This window comes from Microtus oregoni, unplaced genomic scaffold, assembly GCF_018167655.1.
Source record: "Microtus oregoni isolate MIOR12 unplaced genomic scaffold, Mior012 000001F_ref0000356, whole genome shotgun sequence".
NCBI classification, from domain to species: domain Eukaryota; kingdom Metazoa; phylum Chordata; class Mammalia; order Rodentia; family Cricetidae; genus Microtus; species Microtus oregoni.
Genome location: NW_024543060.1, coordinates 13078759 through 13098622, shown reverse-complemented (window position 1 = coordinate 13098622; position 19864 = coordinate 13078759).

Here is a 19864-nt window from a genome sequence, read left to right as displayed (position 1 = left end):
CTAACCAAGGAAGTGAAAGATCTATTTGACAAGAACTTTAAGGCATTGAAGAAAGAAATTGAAGAGGATACCAAAAAATGGATGGACCTCCCTTGCTCTTGGATTGGGAGGATCAACATAGTAAAAATGGCAATTCTACCAAAGGCTATTTATAGATTCAATGCAATCCCCATCAAGATCCCATCAAAATTCTTCACAGATCTGGAGAGAACAATAATCAACTTTATATGGAAAAACAAAAAACCCAGGATAGCCAAAACAATCCTATACAATAAAGGATCTTCTGGAGGCATTACCATCCCTGACTTCAAACTCTATTACAGAGTTACAGTAATGAAAACAGTGTGGTACTGGCATAAAAACAGAGAAGTTGACCAATGGAATCGTATAGAAGACCCGGATTTTATCCCACAAACCTATGAACACCTGATTTTCGATAAAGGAGCTAAAAGTATAAAATGGAAGAAAGAAAGCATCTTCAACAAATGGTGCTGGCACAACTGGAAGTCATCTTGTAGAAGAATGAAAATAGACCCTTATCTATCACCGTGCACAAAACTCAAGTCCAAATGGATTAAAGACCTCAATATCAGCCCGAACACACTGAACCTGATAGAAGAGAAAGTGGGAAGTACCCTACAGGAGCTGGGCACAGGAGATCGCTTCCTATGTATAACCCCAGAAGCACAGACATTAAGGGCAACATTGAATAAATGGGACCTACTTAAACTGAGAAGCTTCTGTAAAGCAAAGGACATAGTCAATAAGACACAAAGGCAACCTACTGATTGGGAGAAGATCTTCACCAACCCCACAACAGACAAAGGTCTGATCTCCAAAATATATAGAGAACTCAAGAAACTAGACTTTAAAATGCTAATTAACCCAATTAAAAAATGGGGCACTGAATTGAACAGAGAATTCTCAGCAGAGGAAGTTCAAATGGCCAAAAGACACTTAAAGTCGTGCTCAACTTCCTTAGCAATCAGGGAAATGCAAATCAAAACAACTTTGAGATATCATCTTACACCTGTCAGAATGGCTAAAGTCAAAAACACCAAGGATAACCTTTGTTGGAGAGGCTGTGGAGGAACGGGTACCCTCATCCATTGCTGGTGGGAATGCCATCTTGTGCAACCACTGTGGAAGTCAGTGTTTCGGTTTCTCAGGAAATTCGGGATCAACTTACCCCTGGACCCAGCAATACCACTCCTGGGAATATACCCAAGAGATGCTCTATCATATGACAAAAGCATTTGTTCAACTATGTTCATAGCAGTATTATTTGTAATAGCCAGAACCTGGAAACAACCTAGATGCCCTTCAATGGAAGAATGGATGAAGAAAGTATGGAATATATACACGCTAGAGTACTACGCTGCGGTAAAAAACAATGACTTCTCGAATTTTGCAGGCAAATGGATGGAAATAGAAAACACTATCCTGAGTGAGGTGTCCCAGACCCAAAAAGATGAACATGGGATGTACTCGCTCATAATTGGTTTCTAGCCATAAATTAGGGCCACGGAGTCTACAATAGGTGAACCTAAAGAAGCTAAGTAAGAAGGTGAACCCAAGGAAAAACATATAGTTATCCTCTTGGCTAAGGGAAGTAGACCCAATTGCCGGGGAGAAAATGAGGATCTTGGGGGTGGGGTGGGATGGGGGTAAGGGGAGATGGGGAGAGAAAAGGTAGAAGGGAAGGAGGGGGGACTTGGGGAATCAGGAGAATTGGGATAAAGGAAAGGTGGATAGGGGAGCACGGAACCACAATTCTTAGTTAAGGGAACCACTTTAGGGTGAGCAAGAGATTTGACCCTAGAGGGGCTCCCAAGTGCCCAACATGAGGTTCCCAGTTAGTTCCTTGGGTAGCTGAGGATTGGGAACCTGAAATGACCCTATCCTAGAGCAATACTGACGAATATCTTGCATATCATCATAGAACCTTCATCTGGTGATGGATGGAGACAGAGACAGAGACCCACACTGGAGCACTGGACTGAGCTCCCAAGGTCCCAATGAGGAGCAGAAGGAGGGAGAACATGAGCAAAGAAGTCGGGACCACGAGGCGTGCACCCACCCACTGAGACAGTGGAGCTGATCTACTGGGAGCTCACCAAGGCCAGCTGGACTGTGACCGAAAAAGCATGGGATAAAACCGGACTCTCTGAACATGGCGAACAATGAGGGCTGATGAGACGCCAAGGACAATGGCACGGGGTTTTGATCCTACTTAATGTGCTGGCTTTGTGGAAGCCTAGCCAGTTTGGATGTTCACCTTCCTAGATATGGACGGAGGGGGGAGGACCTAGGACTTACCACAGGGCAGGGAACCTGGACTGCTCTGTGGACTGGAGAGGGAGGGGGAGAGGAGTGGGGGGAGGGGTAGAAGGGTGGGAGGAGGGGGAGAAGGGTGGGAGGAGGGGGAGGGAAATGGGAGGCTGGGAGGAGGTGGAAACTTGTTTTTTGTTTATGTTTTTTTTCTTCTTTTCTTAATAAAAAAAATTATTAAAAAAAAAAATAAAAAAAAAAAATAAAACATAGAGTTAATGCAGTGATGAGCACTTATAATCCCAGCTCTGGGGAAATGGAAATGGGAGCGTTTCTGGGGCTCACTGGCCGGCTGGCGTACTTACCCTAGTTACCAAACTGCAGGGTAGTGACAGCCCCTGTCTCAATAGGTAGACATCAAAGGTGACATCTCAAGTCACCAAAATACATACTCACTCACCTCTATAAACATGAACATGCAGATACACACACACAAGAGAAATAAAATGCATAATATATCAAATTATACAAAGATAAAATACAGAACTACATATGAATGGAAAAACCACCTAAACTTACTAAAGGGATGGTCTCAAAACAGCAATCTTAATATTTTCAACCTGTGTTCTCTGTTGAGATTTCCTAATTCCTCTTCTGCTTCAGACCTCATCATTAATTCATTCAAGATGACTATTTTTTTTAATACAGTTGTATGTGCAGCTCCTGAATGAGGTCCAGAAAAGATAACAAACTCAAAACAGTTTGAGGAAGACAGAACATTAAATAGTCAAGGCTAAAACAAAATATGAAGCGAGAATAAGGCTTCTTCATTTTCTTGGCAGGGGAAGCAACGCTCTAAATATTTATTCGCTGAATGAATAAATCAATGAATGACATTCTCAATCTGAGGACGAATGGGCTTGGATACAAATAGAAGCAGTTTGTGGAAGCACCAAGGCAAAGCAGACACAGGCAGTGGACATTTTCAGAGGACATATCCAAAGGCTTTCCAAGACACGTGTGAAAATGTGTATAGCAGCTGGAACAGCATGTGCGAAGGTCGGGTGGAAAAACACGGTGGTCAGAAGTGTAGACAGAAAGGCAGGGCAGCAGGTGCTCAGAATTTGTGTAAAAATATGTTCAGATGAGCGTCAAGTGTTAACTTCAGCAAAGCTGTAATGAGCTATAACCAGCTAGCTAACGAACTGGGAGGTCTTGAAACACATATGAAGGGAAGAGGGCTGTGATTATTAGAAGAACAGCATTGCTATAGGAAGAGTCTATGTGATGTTTCTCTTGTCTCTCCAAGTTCAGCAAGTTTCCTTGTTGGGAGAAAAGAGCTGCCATTCAAATCTTCAGTGACCACAAGTTACACCATTTGGATCACTCCTCACTGAAAACTAAACTGACAAGGAAATAAGGTGCTCTTTTTTAAAATAGAAACTTAATTGACAATCAACTTGTATATTCATTAGGTACAACATGATGCTTAGATCCATATATATATATATATATATATATATATATATAACAAAGATTCAAGCAAACTAATTTATATCAACTGCTTTATGTATTTATTTTATTTGTTGAGGCTAAAAAATCTTATTTTTAGCAATTTAAAAAATTCTGTATGTCATTCACTATGGTCACCATGTTCTGTAATAACTAAATGAAACATATTTACTCCTCTGGGCTAACTTAAACATGACAGCCTCTGGTCTGCCTCTTTTCTTCCTTTACTTCCCCTCCCTGACATCATCATCATCATAATAAACATTCTAATATGATTCTATGGAATTGATTTTTTTAAACTTCAGCTACTAGTAAGAAATACAGTATTCATCTTTCTTTACTATCGGGGCCTTGAGTACCTGCCTCAGTACCACCTCAGGGTTCAGAATTGGATGTCTGTGGCAGGCAAGGATCTGAGGGTAAAAACAATTAACTCAAGTACATTACCTCTGCATCTTCTTTAATTTTTGTGCAAGGGGAAAATGAAGTGAAGAGGGCACAGAGGAGAGGAGGAATAAGAAGAAGAGTAAGGGGAAGAATAAAAGAAGAAAGGAGAGTAAGGGGAAGAAGTAGAAGTAGTGAGAAGAAGAAAAGTATGGGCTGATCTCCATGAGGTTTCTAGTTTCTACAGGCACAGTTGGAAAATTCCACAGGCAAGGACAATGATAATATGCATATCAAAATCACAAAAAGGGCAGGTAGAAGCTGACAAAGCAGTACTCCAGAACAGGTGACCTGACCCAGGAAAGAGTCAGCTTTCAGGGGGAAGTACCTAACATCCCAAACCATTAGCTAAAGTTACTAAACATCCCTGAATCCTGGATTCACCCATTCTCCTCATCTAATCTCTTTGGTGACAACCAGCTTTGGGGATGCCCAGATGTTTTGGTTAGCAAAGGCAGGGCATGCTGCCTTCCTGCTCAGTGCCCGTCTTCTATAGAAATTTCTATGTGGTCGGTTAGCAGGTAATTTTGTGGGGTTGACTCTGTAAATTTGACTGCTAGAACAAAGAGTGAATGCCATTGCTCCAAAGCCTCATGGTGTGGGGGAATGGAACAAGGTCATTCCACTGCCCATGCAGAGGTTATACTGCTGAAGGGTTTTGGGAATGAATCCCATTTTGAAGGGAAGAATCATGGCTTCACAAGGTATTTACAGATATGACAGCAACTTTTCCAAGAGACAAGTGTTCCCACAGCTCTGAGAAACAGATTATTTCTTGTGGACGTGGATGTATACATTTCCCTTGGATCTGCCTATTGGTCTGCCATCTATGCATTCACTGTAGAGTCTTGTGGGCTCCAACACTTCACCTACTTAATTCGCTTAGCTTAAAGCCCACCATGCCATATTGCTGCCTGACAGGTATAAATTCTTCATAACATCTAGAATTAAAAAATTTCACCCATGGTAAAATGTCACAGCTCTTAGGAAGCCTCTTTCTGAGAGGTGCCCAGAACCTAAAGAAGCTCCCCATCAGTTGGCTCTACTCTAAAAGCAGCTCAAGGGATCATCTGTCAAAGCTAGGCATGAGACTCTGAAAAGACACTTTGAGGATTCCAGGAGAAGTGTACAATGGAGTGATGCCAGGAGATGCCAGGAGTGGGAAAGCCCTAATCTCTACTGGCTGCTGAATCCTTTTAGAGCTAGGCACTGTCAAAAATCTAATGATTTTCAGAAAACCAAGCGAAGTCTTCCCAGAAAATGTAGCAGCATCAGAATGAGCACATCCTCTCCTCCCCTCCCCCTGTAGTTAGTACCCTCTGCGGACACAGTGTGACAATCCTGCCACCAGACAAAGGACAGGTGCCAGCTCTGTAATTACAGAGATGGTGATCAAGTACGTGTCGGCCCTTTAGAAGCCACAAGTCAATAACTAGAACAGACAATGTTTTTCAAAGGCTGCAGAAATGAAAGCCATTTGAAGATGCTTCTGTAACACAGTTGTCCTTTGATGCGAGGAAAACTTTAGTTCTTCTAATTTGTAGAATGAAATCAATGATCAGCCTTGAATTCATATACATACAAGAAACATTAAGCGGACTCGGGAGTTTGTACTTCCATACATATGTGGCAATGATAATTAAAAAAAAGAAACCATGAATCTGTGAGGGGAAAGGGAGCTTGCGTGGAGGATAAGACAGCTATTGGAGGGGGAAGGGTTGGTGTGAGAAGACAAAGGAGGTAAATTTCTCTAAGTATTTATCTACCTACAACTATATAATAAATAAAATGGACTTAGAAAAAAAGGAAAATTTTAAATATGTGGCTAGAAGTAAGTTGAGTGGTGGAACACATATATCTAATAGACATGAGGCCCTGGATATGATCCTCATCACTGTCCCTACCCCCAAAGAAAGAAAAATCCAAATATACATGGATTACAATTGAAGTTTTAAAACCTATGATTAATATAAGCTGATACATCAGCTTAGAGGTGACCTTAAAACTAGATGAATTCTTATATAAAATTAAAACTGAAGCTTAGAGCCTGGAAAAATGGCTCAGCAATTAAGAGGGTGCACTACTCTGGAAGAGGACTTAGATCCTATTCCAAGCATACAGAGAGCAAATCACAACTGCCTCTAACTCTAGTTTCAAGGGATCTAAGACCCTCTTCTGTCTTCCTTGGGCACTTGCATGCACATGGTACATATAAATGCACACAGGGTCACACACATGAACAAAAAAAAACCCTTTGATTCACCTGAGTCATTCGAGAAATACCTCTGACTCCAGCCTTCCTCTAAGGAGATTCTAGATTGACAGTACACCTACCTGAGAAATGAGGAGTCACTTGCTTGAACCTCCTCCTCCTTACAGCTCTAACTTTGTCATCCCAGTGATGGAAGGCCATTATAGAACTGTTAGATTGCATGTTCCTCTCAAAGAATTTAGTCCTAAGACTAGAGAAGGCTATCATCCTGAAGCCTAGGGTGAGATACACAACTGTGCACACCCAGCTTTAAAAAATCCTCCCCCAAAGAATTACTCAGTCAAGTTCAGGAGAAGACAAACATGGGTATAAAAACAAATACAAAGAAAGATCTAGAATTAAAAATACAATAGACTGACTGATAGAAAGATCTCAGGGTGAAGCGAGCAGCTAGTGAGAACTGGTAGAAGATGGATCCAGGAATAAACCTTCAACACAAAGCAATGAAACCAAGTCAACAGTCAACAGAGTTGGAATAAGACACTCTTTCTTGAAACTGAAATCAGGAAAAGGCAACTGGTGACTGGTTGTACACTTGAAGGAATAATGGCTGAAATAATGCGAAACTTGATTTAAAATACTATGATCAAAAAGATCCAAAAACTAAATAAACTCCAATCAGAATAAACCTCCCTAAAAAAATCATCAATGAGATGTTAGTGGTGATCTAAATGCATGGGAGAGACCATGTTTATGGATTAGAATATTAAAACATAGCTGGAAAAGTTGATTGGGATTACACTGTTTCTTCAAGTATACAAATGCGAACCCTCTAGAAAAAGCAAGAGAATTGTAGGAAAAAAAAAACCCTTTAATGTTGGAGAACTGAAATTTCCTGACTTCAAAACATAATATAAACTTGGAGGATAGTATTGAGTTTAGGTAAGAGGACATATAATGAACAGAACAGAAAATACTAAAATAGAAACATCATTGTCTGTCAGCCTCTAAGGCAATCCAAAAAAGAAACAGTGTTTCCAGGAAGAATTTAGTAACAACTAATTAGCTATAACAGTAGAGTCCTGACTTTTATTCTAAAATTCTATTCTAAATTTAGTATGGATTATAAATCTAAATCTAAGAGTTAAGAGTATAATATTCCCAGAGGAAAATTTTATATTTATAAATTTTGATAGCATTGATTTGGAAAAGATTTAATACAGTCTTAATAATCAAGGAAAACAAGAAACTGATGTCATGAAAATTAAAAGATTTGTTTGCAAAAGGCACTGTCACAAAAGTGAGAACAAAACCACAGGTAAAGGAAAAATGAGACACATGACTGTATAGTAAGGAGGCTGCTTATTCGTCCCAGTTGCCCAAAACCAAAATAACCACACAGAAACTGTATTAATCAAATCACTGCTTGGCCCATTAGCTCTAGCTTCTTATTGGCTAACTCTTGCATATTAATTTAACCCATTTCTGTCCCTAACTCCAGGGATTTGCATGGCACAACAGCTGACAATTGCTTAGTTCCTTTGCAAGGCATCTCTGCAGTGTTGCCTCAAGAAAAGTTGTTCCCTCCTACTCCAGTTCACTGCCCAGGAAGAACTGGGTGCTCAGCTCACTTTTCCAGAGCAGCATGTCACCTCCCACCCCATCTCCTGACAATCCAGTCAGAGGAATCAGTTGACATGATCATCTCTGCCATGAACAGGCTATGTTCTACCTCTCCACCAGGATGGTGATTCATGGGAGATGCCTTCGTGTGCGTGAGATAAGAACCTCTTTGAATTGGTGGTGTTTCATGTACACATTCTAGGGAAAGAAGGAAAGGAAGATATGGGAGGGTCGTGAGGAACAGAAGAGGGAAAATGAAGAAAAATGAAGGAACATGACTGCAAAGTAGAAAACATCTCTAACTATGTGCACAGAGTCCTGGGTTAAGAGACAGGGAAAGTCAACTTCTCTTTGTGTACCATCCGTTCCCTACGTGAGGCCTAACTGTTGAAAGAAAACCCAGAATCTCTAACTTTTAATGCTCTGCTATTGACTTAAAATTTTAAAACAGGTTTCAGGTCTTTCAGTAAATATCTGGAAATAGGCCAATGTTGCTTCTTTAACTGTAGCTAGGGAGGAAAGTGATTATTACATCCATAATGGGCATATGTGCAGGAAGAAACAGAGTGATGACGGCATCTGAACACAGATTCTCCTTATGAATTAAGTACAAAGAACCATTTCATAATGGACAGAACCTTGGGGTTCCTGTATATTCTTCTCCCGCACTGTGTGCAGAGCCACAGGTTTAGGAAATTCAGAGCAAGAATGTTCATGCGTCTGTGACACGATCTTCTAAATATAGCTGGGGGAATATGATCACTTCTCTTGTTCCTGAAACAGGAGACAGGAGCCAGTCATCCAAGAAATGCAGAAGACCCATCAGCAATCATTTCAGAGTTAATAGGAGATGAAGTTATGACTTTATTTGACTTAACCTTCTTTAAGGAGGAAGGTGACAAGCTTATATACTGTGTGAAATTTGAAGCTAGATGGTTTTGCAAAGGATCGTGAACTGTACTTTCCAGTGACGGAGGTAGCATTAATGATACATCCATGTCTGCTCTTGCTAACTACCCTACTCTGTTCTCCATTGATTATGAGGCTTCAGTCCGGCTGTGTCATACCCAGACAGCCTCTTTGCATTCATGTGTCTCTGCTCTAAGGGGTCATCAAGCGCTTTGGTGCCTACTATAACAAACTGTTAGCATGAATATCTACTTGCTCTGCTTCTGGATGCTAGAGCTAGGATCTTCTATGCCCACCCCCCTTCTTTCATGAGTCTCTTGTTTGGTTCTTCGGCAAAACATACCAAAATGCAGAAGGAGGAAGAAAGTGACTCCTGTTGTCGACATCCCCCAAGAAGAAGTTTGATTAAGAAAATTCGATTCACTTTACAGTTTCATCCATGCACTCAGAATTCAGTGTCTGAAAACTCAACAATTTAAGGCTAACAGCCTAACTTATAAAATGGTTAAGAGATATGATCATTGAAACATCCCACTAAAGAAGGATGTCCAGTGGCAGGCTGTAGTTCCCAGGGTTGCAGCAACCCTGGAAGTCCTTTGGATTTCAAATAAAATTTGGTCACTTTGCCTCACTTTTTATAAATTCTTTTTAATATTTCAATTTATAATATTGGCCACTCTTTCTTCAGAAAAGAACTACCTTGGTGTCTTAGTTAGGGTTCCTAGTGCTGTGAAGAGACAACATGATCACAGCAACTCTTATACAGGAGAAACAAAAAATTGGGGTGACTTGCATGATGGTGAGCAGGCAGCCAGTAGCTGAGAGTCCTATGTCTTCCAGGCAACAGGAAGTCAACTGAGACACTGGGCAGTATCCTGAGCATAGGAATCCTCAAAGCAGCCACACGGTGACACACTTCCTCCACACCTGCTCCAGCAAACCCACACCTCCTAATAGTGCCACTCCCTATGAGATTGTGGGGCCAATGACATTCAAACCACCACACCTGATCTCACGAAGTTCTCTTAGATGCCTTTTCAGAGTTGGGTGACAACTGGGCTCTGACAGAGAAGAAATGGCAACAGTGTTGGCAGTGTGCCTAAAGTGGAGGGCAGGTCAAAGCTGTACATTCTTTAAATAATTTGGCTCACAGCCACTATCTCCCTGTTTGGCAGTACAGGTGGAGACAAGAGCTCTATAGCACTTTCCCATGGAACGCTCAGTTTGAGACTGGTGTTTTATAAACCTGTCTTTGTGACTGTCACACACTTTTATGCTGTTAGCACATAGGAGAAAGTGATGCATCCAACCAGAACAGCGTCTGGGGAACTGGACTCGATTACAATTTCCATCAGAGAGTAAGTTGAACCTGTGTGTGTGTGTGTGTGTGTGCGCGTGTGTCAATACCTATAGACATGAGTGTCTATCAGCATGTCTACATGAGTGTGTGTATGTGTGGTGCCATGATAGAACCCGAGTCATTGTTTATACTGTGCAAGCATGTACCACCAAGCTATATCAGTAACTGAAAAAAAATGTATGTATTGCTTCTCACACTGCAGGCAACGCAACGAAATGCAAAATATGACAATGAGTAGGGTATACTGAATGCAAACCTCCAAGTGTGGACACTCATATTTGTTTCTAGCACTTTCCACAAGTCTCCTTGTAGGACATATTCTAGCCAGTTCCTAAAACATCTGCAAAGAAAGGCATGCGTATACCCAGTGAATACAGAGCTGCAATGTACATGGGTCATTGGTTCTTTTCTTTGTAATTTGATTTTTGTGACCCCATAATATACCATAAAAGCTCACAAGGAGAATTGTGAAATATTTACTGTTGGAGTGAGAAGTTTTTGCAGAACAACTTGTGCACACTTACGGTTTCTTTTTGGTTTGTTCTACTCTGTATCCAATTTTGTTTGTTTTACTCTGTACCTAAGAAACTATAAATATTGATGTTAGATTAAAATTCTATCTGAAAAACCCCAATTTCTTAGAGAACAAGTAGAAACACACTGTAATTAAATCTTTTGAACACTGAGGAAAGTTTTGAAGGACTACCTCTGTTTTGCCTCATGAATCTCAGATTTTTTTGTTTCTTCTTGGATATCAGTAGAGATCTTGAGATTTCTGGGGTGAATGACAGACTATGACCTGCTTTTGTGTGACATGTCAAGAAGACTCAAAGAAAGAAAAATAAATCTGACTCCAAAGAGAGGAGAAAGCTTTGGGAATCCACAAAGGTGGCAATAGTTTTCTGAAAAGTCCAGAGGGAGGGGAAAAAATGAGTCTCCTGTTTGACTTGACCTATTCCAGAGTTATCTGAGTCTCAATTTACAGGAGTACTTCAGACTGGCTTGTGGGCATCTCTATAAGGCATTTTCTTGATTGCTAATTGACGTAGGATAGTCCAGCCCACTGTGGGCAGTGCCATACCTAGACAGCTGTGTAAGAAAGCCAGCTGTGCAGGCCAGGGAAAGCAAACCAGTAAGTGGTCTTTTTGCATGTTTTCTGTGCCTGCTCCTACTTAAATTCCTGTCCTGACTTCCCTCAATGGTGAACTGTGACCAGGATGTGCAAGCCTTTCCTCTTCAAATCACAGCAACAGAAAATAACTGTAATATGAGGAGTGGTACCACGACAGAGATCTGGGTGGGTGGAGCTGGGCTCAGTTTTAGTCACTTCCTTTCAAGGCAAAGCAACAGCATCAAAAAGTGCAAGGGAAATAGTGTCAGCTCATCCCCAGAAGCAGGCATTCAAATAACAGCAGATTCCATCAGCAACTGAAAAATCCAAGAAAGTAGGCTATATCATATAAATACATATATTTATATTTTATATATAAATACATAAAATACTAAAAGTGTAAATCACGACTGTTACATATAACAGCTATCTTTAAAGCTGATTGAGAAACAAGAACATTTGAAGACATACACCAGCAAAGGCTGCTCATTACAAGGAAAACATTATAACAGGCACTTAAAGAAGAAACTATAATCCAAGAGAGCATAGTCATGAGAGAAATAGATGAGCTGAGGAGCGCTATAGTGTAATCTATATCTCTAACACAATAGACCAGCAAAACCCTAATGCTAATAGGAAAGGGAAAGAAAAGAACAAAGGCTACACCTACCAACCAGAAAGGCCACCACTCGCATTAGAGAAGTAGACAGCATTCAAAGTCACCTTAATGTAAATGGCCTCAACTCACCAATAAGAGACACAATAAGGCTGACTGGATTAGAAAACTAGACCCAACTGTGTTATCTACAAGAAAAACTTAATCCCTAGAAATGACACCCACAGAATGAGATGCAACGATTGGGAGTCAGTCTATCATGCAAATGGAAGCCAAAAGCAAATGGTGTAACGATTTTGATACCTGATAAAGTATACCGAAAACGAAACTTACTCAGAGGCGATAAGAAGGGTCATTACATATTAATTAAGAAAACCATCATAAAGAAGATAAAACAACTCTAAATGCATGTGCACTCTATATGGGGCTCCAAATTCCATAAAACAAAAGGTTTGATGGTTCAGATGAGTGCCGATGCAATAACAGAGATTTCAGTACCACACTCCCATCCCTAAATCAGCCATCCAAAGGGAACATCAAAAAAGAAACTTTCAGACTTAAACCACACCATGGTTAGACTGCATAGACATTTACAGACTATTTCATCCCACAGAAACACAATACACTTTCTCCTCAGCAGCCTTCTCTAAGATAGCCCACATTCTAGACCACAAAGCAAGTTTTAACACATAAAACTAAAGATGAAACAATTTATTTCTCTTACTAAGTCATAGTACACCAGAACTATAAATTCAATAGCAAAAATTCCGGAAATGATGCATGATTATGGAAAGTGAACAATACACCCTTTAATGATCAATGGGGTTAACTGAAAGAAATCATGGGAAATCTTAAAAATTCCTATAATCAGATGAAAATGAACACACAGCTCACCAAACATCGGCGGCATAACTAAGGCAGCTCTGAGAGGAACGTGTGTAACCAGGAGGATGTTCATTAACAAATCAGAGAGTGTACAAAAAAATACTGTAAGATTTGCCTCAAGGAACCAGAAAACAAGAACACAGATGGCGAAACATCAGACAGCAAGAAACAACAAAGACCAAGCAAAACTTAGTAAAACAGGACTGAAACATTAATACACAGAACAAACTAACAGGTGAGTCTTTAAAATACGCAGCAGGGTTAGCAAACGCTCAGCCAAGTTAAACCAAAAGCCAAAGTAATGAAAACTCATGGCAAATGAAAGCAAAGCCCTTAGCCAATTTAACCAAAACCCTTGGCCAATTTAACCCAAAAGGAAAGAGTGAGGACCAAATTAGCAACATTAGAATCGAGAATAGGGAGATGATGACAGAATCCAATAAAATTCAGATCATCAGAGCATAGTTTCAAAATTTATATTCTCAGAAGTTGAAAAACCTAGAGAAAGTAGAGAAACCCTTAAGTAGGTATGATCTGCTAAAATTGAATAAAATGGGCTGTAAACATCTCCAGCATACCCAGGAGCACCAAAGGGACTGCAACAGTATTAGACTGTCTCCACAAAAGCAAAACAAACAACAAACATGGACCGAAGGAGTGGAAGTTAATTCTAGCAAACCTTCCAAAGAGAGCTCTCCTAACAGGGATCCTTAAACTATTCAGTTACAAAGTATCCTTTATACTCTAATAAACTCCGCTGGACAAAAGAGCATAAAAAGCATGATGCTACCATTAAAAGTCATATTGCCACTGATGACATATAAAAGCTGTCATGTGCTAAAACAGAACATAAAATTTTGGGGCTATCTCTAAGAAGACTAAGAGGCAAATTTGTTCAATTAAAATATTTTAGTCTGTTTTATTAAAGTTTTATTTAAGTATCTTTTGCGTTAAGTATTGATCGAATACTATGAAACTCATACAATTGTTTCTATAACTCTCATTAGCATTCTGTAACGTCAGTTAATGATTTCTTTGGTTGTTCTTTGTCATTTCATGTGCCCAATATATTCTTAACTGTCAGCAAGTGAAATCTAAAGCTTTCAAGATAACATTCTTCTTAATGCTTATAGCTTTAGCTGCCTTTTTTTTTTCCATGCTGGGTTGCTTAAACTGCATATTCTGTATTCAAGCAGATGTTCAGGAAATAAATATTCATATCAAGTTTATGTCGCTTGTATTTCCACGCCTTACAGATTGTTTCAGAAGCTCCTACAGACTTCATTTTCTGATTTTAAAAGGTATCCAGAATATTCAAATCGTATTTACACATCTAATAAACACATGCATAAAGACATACAGTCATTTTAATAACCTCTGCCCTGTCAATCACCGACAGGCAAATATAACATGATGTGCTCTGGAGGTGTTCCAGTGTGCAATGCATTTGAATGTGCTGTAATGATGTGTCAAGACTGGCTGTTCCAAGATGTCATCTACTATCAGTGCTGGTTTTTTTTAGATGCTCTCCTGTGCCCTATCAGAACAAATGTATATGTCTTTTTCCTCTTAGCAGTCAGGTTTATGCCTCTATTAGGAGCATGTACTTTTAAATCTAAATTAATGACACTGAATTGTCACTCTGTGCTGTAAGTATATAAATTTATGATATTAAAACAAGATATGCCTAAGAATCTGTTGCTTCTGTAGGCTGAAATACAATATTCTCTCCACTGGCATGATATCCCTTATAATCCTAACTAGCGACTTTGACCCCAACTCAGGCCAGATCTAGCTGGCGTTCTTCCCAACTGGTGTCACGTTAAATCTTCTGCCATTATGGCCACACTACACATGACAAAAGTCGAGGAGGAAGGAAGGGTTAGTGGGCGAAGTGTTGAAGATGCCCCTTAGACACGTGACACGCTTACTCCAAATATAAATCATAACTTTAGAAGCCACCAAATCATGGTCCTGTCTTGGTGTTTCCTTCTCTCTTGGTATGATCTTAGCTTTGTCTATGAGGTCACATATCAGTTACTGTAAGAAAATAGCAGCGGAGCAGTGGTGGCACACACCTTTAATCCCAGCACTCAGGAGGCAGAGGTTTCAAATGGAGTCTGCAGGCTAGGGTAAAATTTCCATTTTTGTAACACAGGTGACATAATGGTTCAGAAATAATTAAACTGGTGCAGTATATTAAAGGAGAAAAAATAGTTTCCAACTTTAATTTTAGTTTTAGGATAGGCAGTATTTGCCTTTTCTTCCTCGAAAAAGAATGCGGTAAAGAGCTGGGCGATGGTGGCACATGTCTTTAATCCTAGCACTCAGGAGGCAGAGGCAGACGGATCTCTGTGAGTTCGAGGCCAGCCTGATCTACAAGAGCTAGTTCCAGGACAGACTCCAAAGCTACAGAGAAACCCTGTCTGAAAAAAAAAAAAGAAGGAAGGAAGGAAGGAAGGAAGGAAGGAAGGAAGGGAGAAAATAGCTTAGACCATCAAAAGGAAACAATGTGGATTTGGGGTTTTGAATCCATGGCACTGGGATCTTCAGCTTGGGACCCATGGCAGATTTGGTACATCATGGCATGAATGAATGACAGAGGAATCTTGTTAAACTCACAGTGGCTGGGGAAAAAAAGACATACTGAAAGGCAGAGCCCAGATATCCCTCTCAAGGACATATCTCCATTGAACCAACTTCTATCCAGTAGGCCTTACCTATTAAAGGTTTCACTACTTCCCAGGATGGGGAGCAAGCAGACCTCCAAAACATGGGCCTGTAGGAGACATAATAGGTCCAAATTGCACTGGATTCTTTACACATTATCAAAATGTCAAGTCCAGTCTGAAGCTTCCATAGCCAGTATAGGAAATGCATTTACATACCTCTGCTAATTCACAGCCACACACACTCTTGAAACATAAGACAAGCAGGGAAAATACCCAAGGACTCTATGAAATGGGTCAAGTAGTCTTCATTCTTCTTTGTACCAGCAACACTTTCCATATGATCAACTCAAAAGAGATGCTTTAAAGTGAATTTGCATACAAAGACTAATACATTTTAAATGGCATGTGTTTCAGGGTGCATACATATAAAGGTTATAGCACATATCTAGAGTACTCCAAGAGTGGTCCTCATGCAGCATCACTGCTTGTCACAGAGGAGCTTGTTAGAAACGCATGTGTTCAGACCATACACCAGGTTTGCTGAATCAAATCTACATTTCTTTAACCAACTCCCTATTGCTGTACATCTGGAGTAACAAAGACCACACACAGCATGTGGTTGTGACTCCAATTACTTATTTGAGCTACACATTCACAAACACAGGTACCATCCAACATCATCCTGGCAGGCAGAACTAAGACCATTACACTGACCAAGATGATCCTTATTCTGCTAAGTCAGAAGAGGCATGACCATCATTAGTGCCACTACCTATAAGATTATGGCAACCAATTACATTCAAACTACCACATTAGGTGAAGGTAGAAGACAAGACTTTTCCAAGAACATTCACAACAGGACTACAAATATTCTACTTCAACTAGAACACCAAAAAGACTAGGCATTTTGAAAAAATAGTTTTAGGATACCATTCTATTTTAGAGAGCTTATTCTGATTGTAGGGTTTATGCTAAGACAAGTCTTCAACCGCCGAGCTACACCTTCAATCCTACAGGGAGGAAATAAATGAGATGGGGTAGGATGCAGGGAGTATAATCAACGTAGAAAACAGAGAAACACTGATGGCCTGAAACTACAGTAATAACTGAGCATTAAGACCTAGAGGGAATCAAAGGTGCTTCAAGGGTGGGCTTGTTAGGATTTAAAGATCAATTGAGATATAAAGTAGGAGGGGAATAGGGGCAACATTTCTTGAAAGGCCTGTTTTTTACAAAGCAAGGGAAATTTCTAGATGCAAGCAGTCAAATGGGGTCGCAGCAGCCCCGGAGAATGAACAGGTAGATCAGCAGGGCTCTGGGAAGAGCAGAAACAGATGCCATGCCTTTCACAGACATGTCTGATGACCAAGGTGACAACTCATTGAGGAAAAGTTGAATTGTTCAATAATGCCATCAAAGCAATTAAGATGTAGCACTAGAGAATGAGGAAAAGCTAGACAACAGCAAAACCAGCAGCTCTTTTTATAATGAGACTGACATTGAAGAGTTTTATCTTAAAATGCGTAAAAAGACTAACAATGTTGACAACAAATTCATCTCATGATAAAGATACTCTATGTCACAAGAAATGATTGAAACCATTAAAAGCAAATATGCAGAGATTGAAAGACTTGACTAAAAGTTAGAAAACAGTGTATTGAAAAAAAATTATCCATGTACAAATAAAAAGATCCTAACAGTGAAAACGAAGATAAGGAAAATGGGATGAGGATAGGAAATACACCCCAGAGCACTATGGTTAACAACTACAAACCAATGAAGAAAAGAATTTCAGAGGGTAAAGATTAAGTAATGAGAACATGGTCTTGCTTACTTGTGCTATAGTACCCCACTTACTGTTTTAAGTCTAGGAATATTATTAATGTGAATACACTACAAATCAATATAGAAGCTCCAGGAGGAAAATTTAACAATCTGTTCATGAGAAGAGTTAAAGATGTTCATGCTCATTAACCCCAAAGATTCATCCTAAGAAAATGAGAAGTATGCTTAATGATTTATGAGTTTCAACAGACACTCACCAAGTAAATTAAAAATAAACTTTAAAAAGCCCCTAAAACCTAAAATCAATTTAAAATGGCTATATAATAAAAATATAGACCATTTAAAAAACCATTTTCAAAAGATGTTTAATAATATATCCTTAAAATAGTTGTCAAATGGCCACTCTCTGTTCTGTTCTGTGACATTAGTATTATGTTTTATTATAGAAAAGATCCATATGAAGTCCAACACTGTAAAAACCATACACATCTACTGCTCAGTGCCATAAAAATGTTTCGGGGCAAAACACCATGAGACACTAACAGTGCTTGCATCAGGAAGAGAAGATACTCACTTATTTACATAGACATATTCTTCTCCGTATTTTCTGACTTTCTACAGTGATCATGTATTATATATTTTAAGTAATAAATCCTAATTTTCCTTATCCCCATTTCAAACAAAAAAGTAACTTTCCTTTGAGTTACTTCAAAGGAGACAAGGTAACATTTTCAAGAAGAGAAATTAAACTGAACCGATAAAAAGGAACGCTAAATAAAGCAATTTAAATAACACAGTGGAGCACCAGACTGAAATCTCAAGGTCCAAATCAGGAGCACGAGCAAGAAACTCAGGACCACGAGGGGTGCACCCACACACTGAGACAATGGGGATGTTCTGTCGGGAACTCACCAAGGCCAGCTGGCCTGGGTCTGAAAAAGCATGGGCTAAAACCGGACTCGCTGAACATAGCAGACAATGAGGACTACTGAGAACTCAAGAACAATGGCACTGGGTTTTTGATCCTACTGCACCTACTGGCTTTGTGGGAGCCTAGGCAGTTTGGATGCTCACCTTACTAGACCTGAATGGAGGTGGGTGGTCCTTGGACTTCCCACAGGGCAGGGAACCCTGATTGCTCTTTGGGCTGATGAGGGAGGGGGACTTGATTGGGGGAGAGGGAGAGAAATGGGAGGCGGTGGCGGGGAGGAGGCAGAAATCTTAAATAAATAAATAAATAAATGCAATTTAAAAAAGAACAAAAGTGAGGAAAACCATCATCTATGTGACTACACTGAAACTGTCTGTACTAAGGCTATCACAGTCTCCAGGTAAGCCAGCAGGTGGTCCCAGATGGTGGGGAGCCCCTCCGGACACGTATATGACAAGGCTCTGAGGTTGGCCCTTCTCGTGCCAAGGTCCGAGGCTTTTACTAACTGTCCTTAGAATGCCCTTCGCCAGCTGGCACGCATGATAGGATATAAAATACTTTAACTCTGTCTTTTTAGTCAATGGCTTTATAGTGACTAATTGTGTGCCAAAGCCAGATTTTGCGTTATCTCTTCAGTGGGAAATCTCAAATAAATTGATTTATATACTCTGGAAAAATGTAGAACATTCAGTTTTATCGCCAGGAGACAGAACTTTGCCAAAGTAAAAACCGCTAAAATAGTGCAGAAATAAGTTTTAAGCCTTTGCTCAGCAATCTGATGTTGATATTTTCTTGCCAGAAACTGATACCCTGGGTCACCACATGAGACTTAGAAAGTCAGCAGCTGACCTTTGTCCTTGTTTAGAGATTTCTGCACCTGCCACTCCCTCTGATACTTAGACATTAAAGACAGGAGAGCCTTGGTAAGCCACCAAACATCATAGAGGAGGTAGAAAGGATGTCCCAGTGTGAACCTCACAATCTCCATTCTGTACCATTCTCAAGCTCTAAGACACTCAGTCAATAAGTAGCTCAGGGACTGTCACTGTGTAGGGAATGGTGCTAGAGATGTGTTTAATCCTCACAGTAACTGCTATGGAATGCGATTGTTTTCTATTTACAAAATAAAAATTTCACAAGTCATGGTCTAGCATTATTCAGTTAATGGTTGCAGCATGAGACAACCTGTATATATCACAAGTAGGAAACCCCAATACCTCTAGTTTCCCCAGAAACCTTGCAACTATAGATGGTAAGAGCTCAGGAATATGAACACACACACACACACGTTGCAGACTGCTGATTCAACACATGAATGAACATGAATTAACTGCTCAGTGAGTCTCAACACGCTCCCCTCTTCATTTCTTTAAGTAAATTCTATTCTAATTCTGCCCATGGCCATAAAGTACTATGGTTTATTCTGCAGTGAGTACGTGCACACACTGAATCACTATACACAGGGATGAGACTTTTCTCTCTAGCTCACGCTGGGATAATCTAATACTTACAAACATCCTCATTTGAAATTTA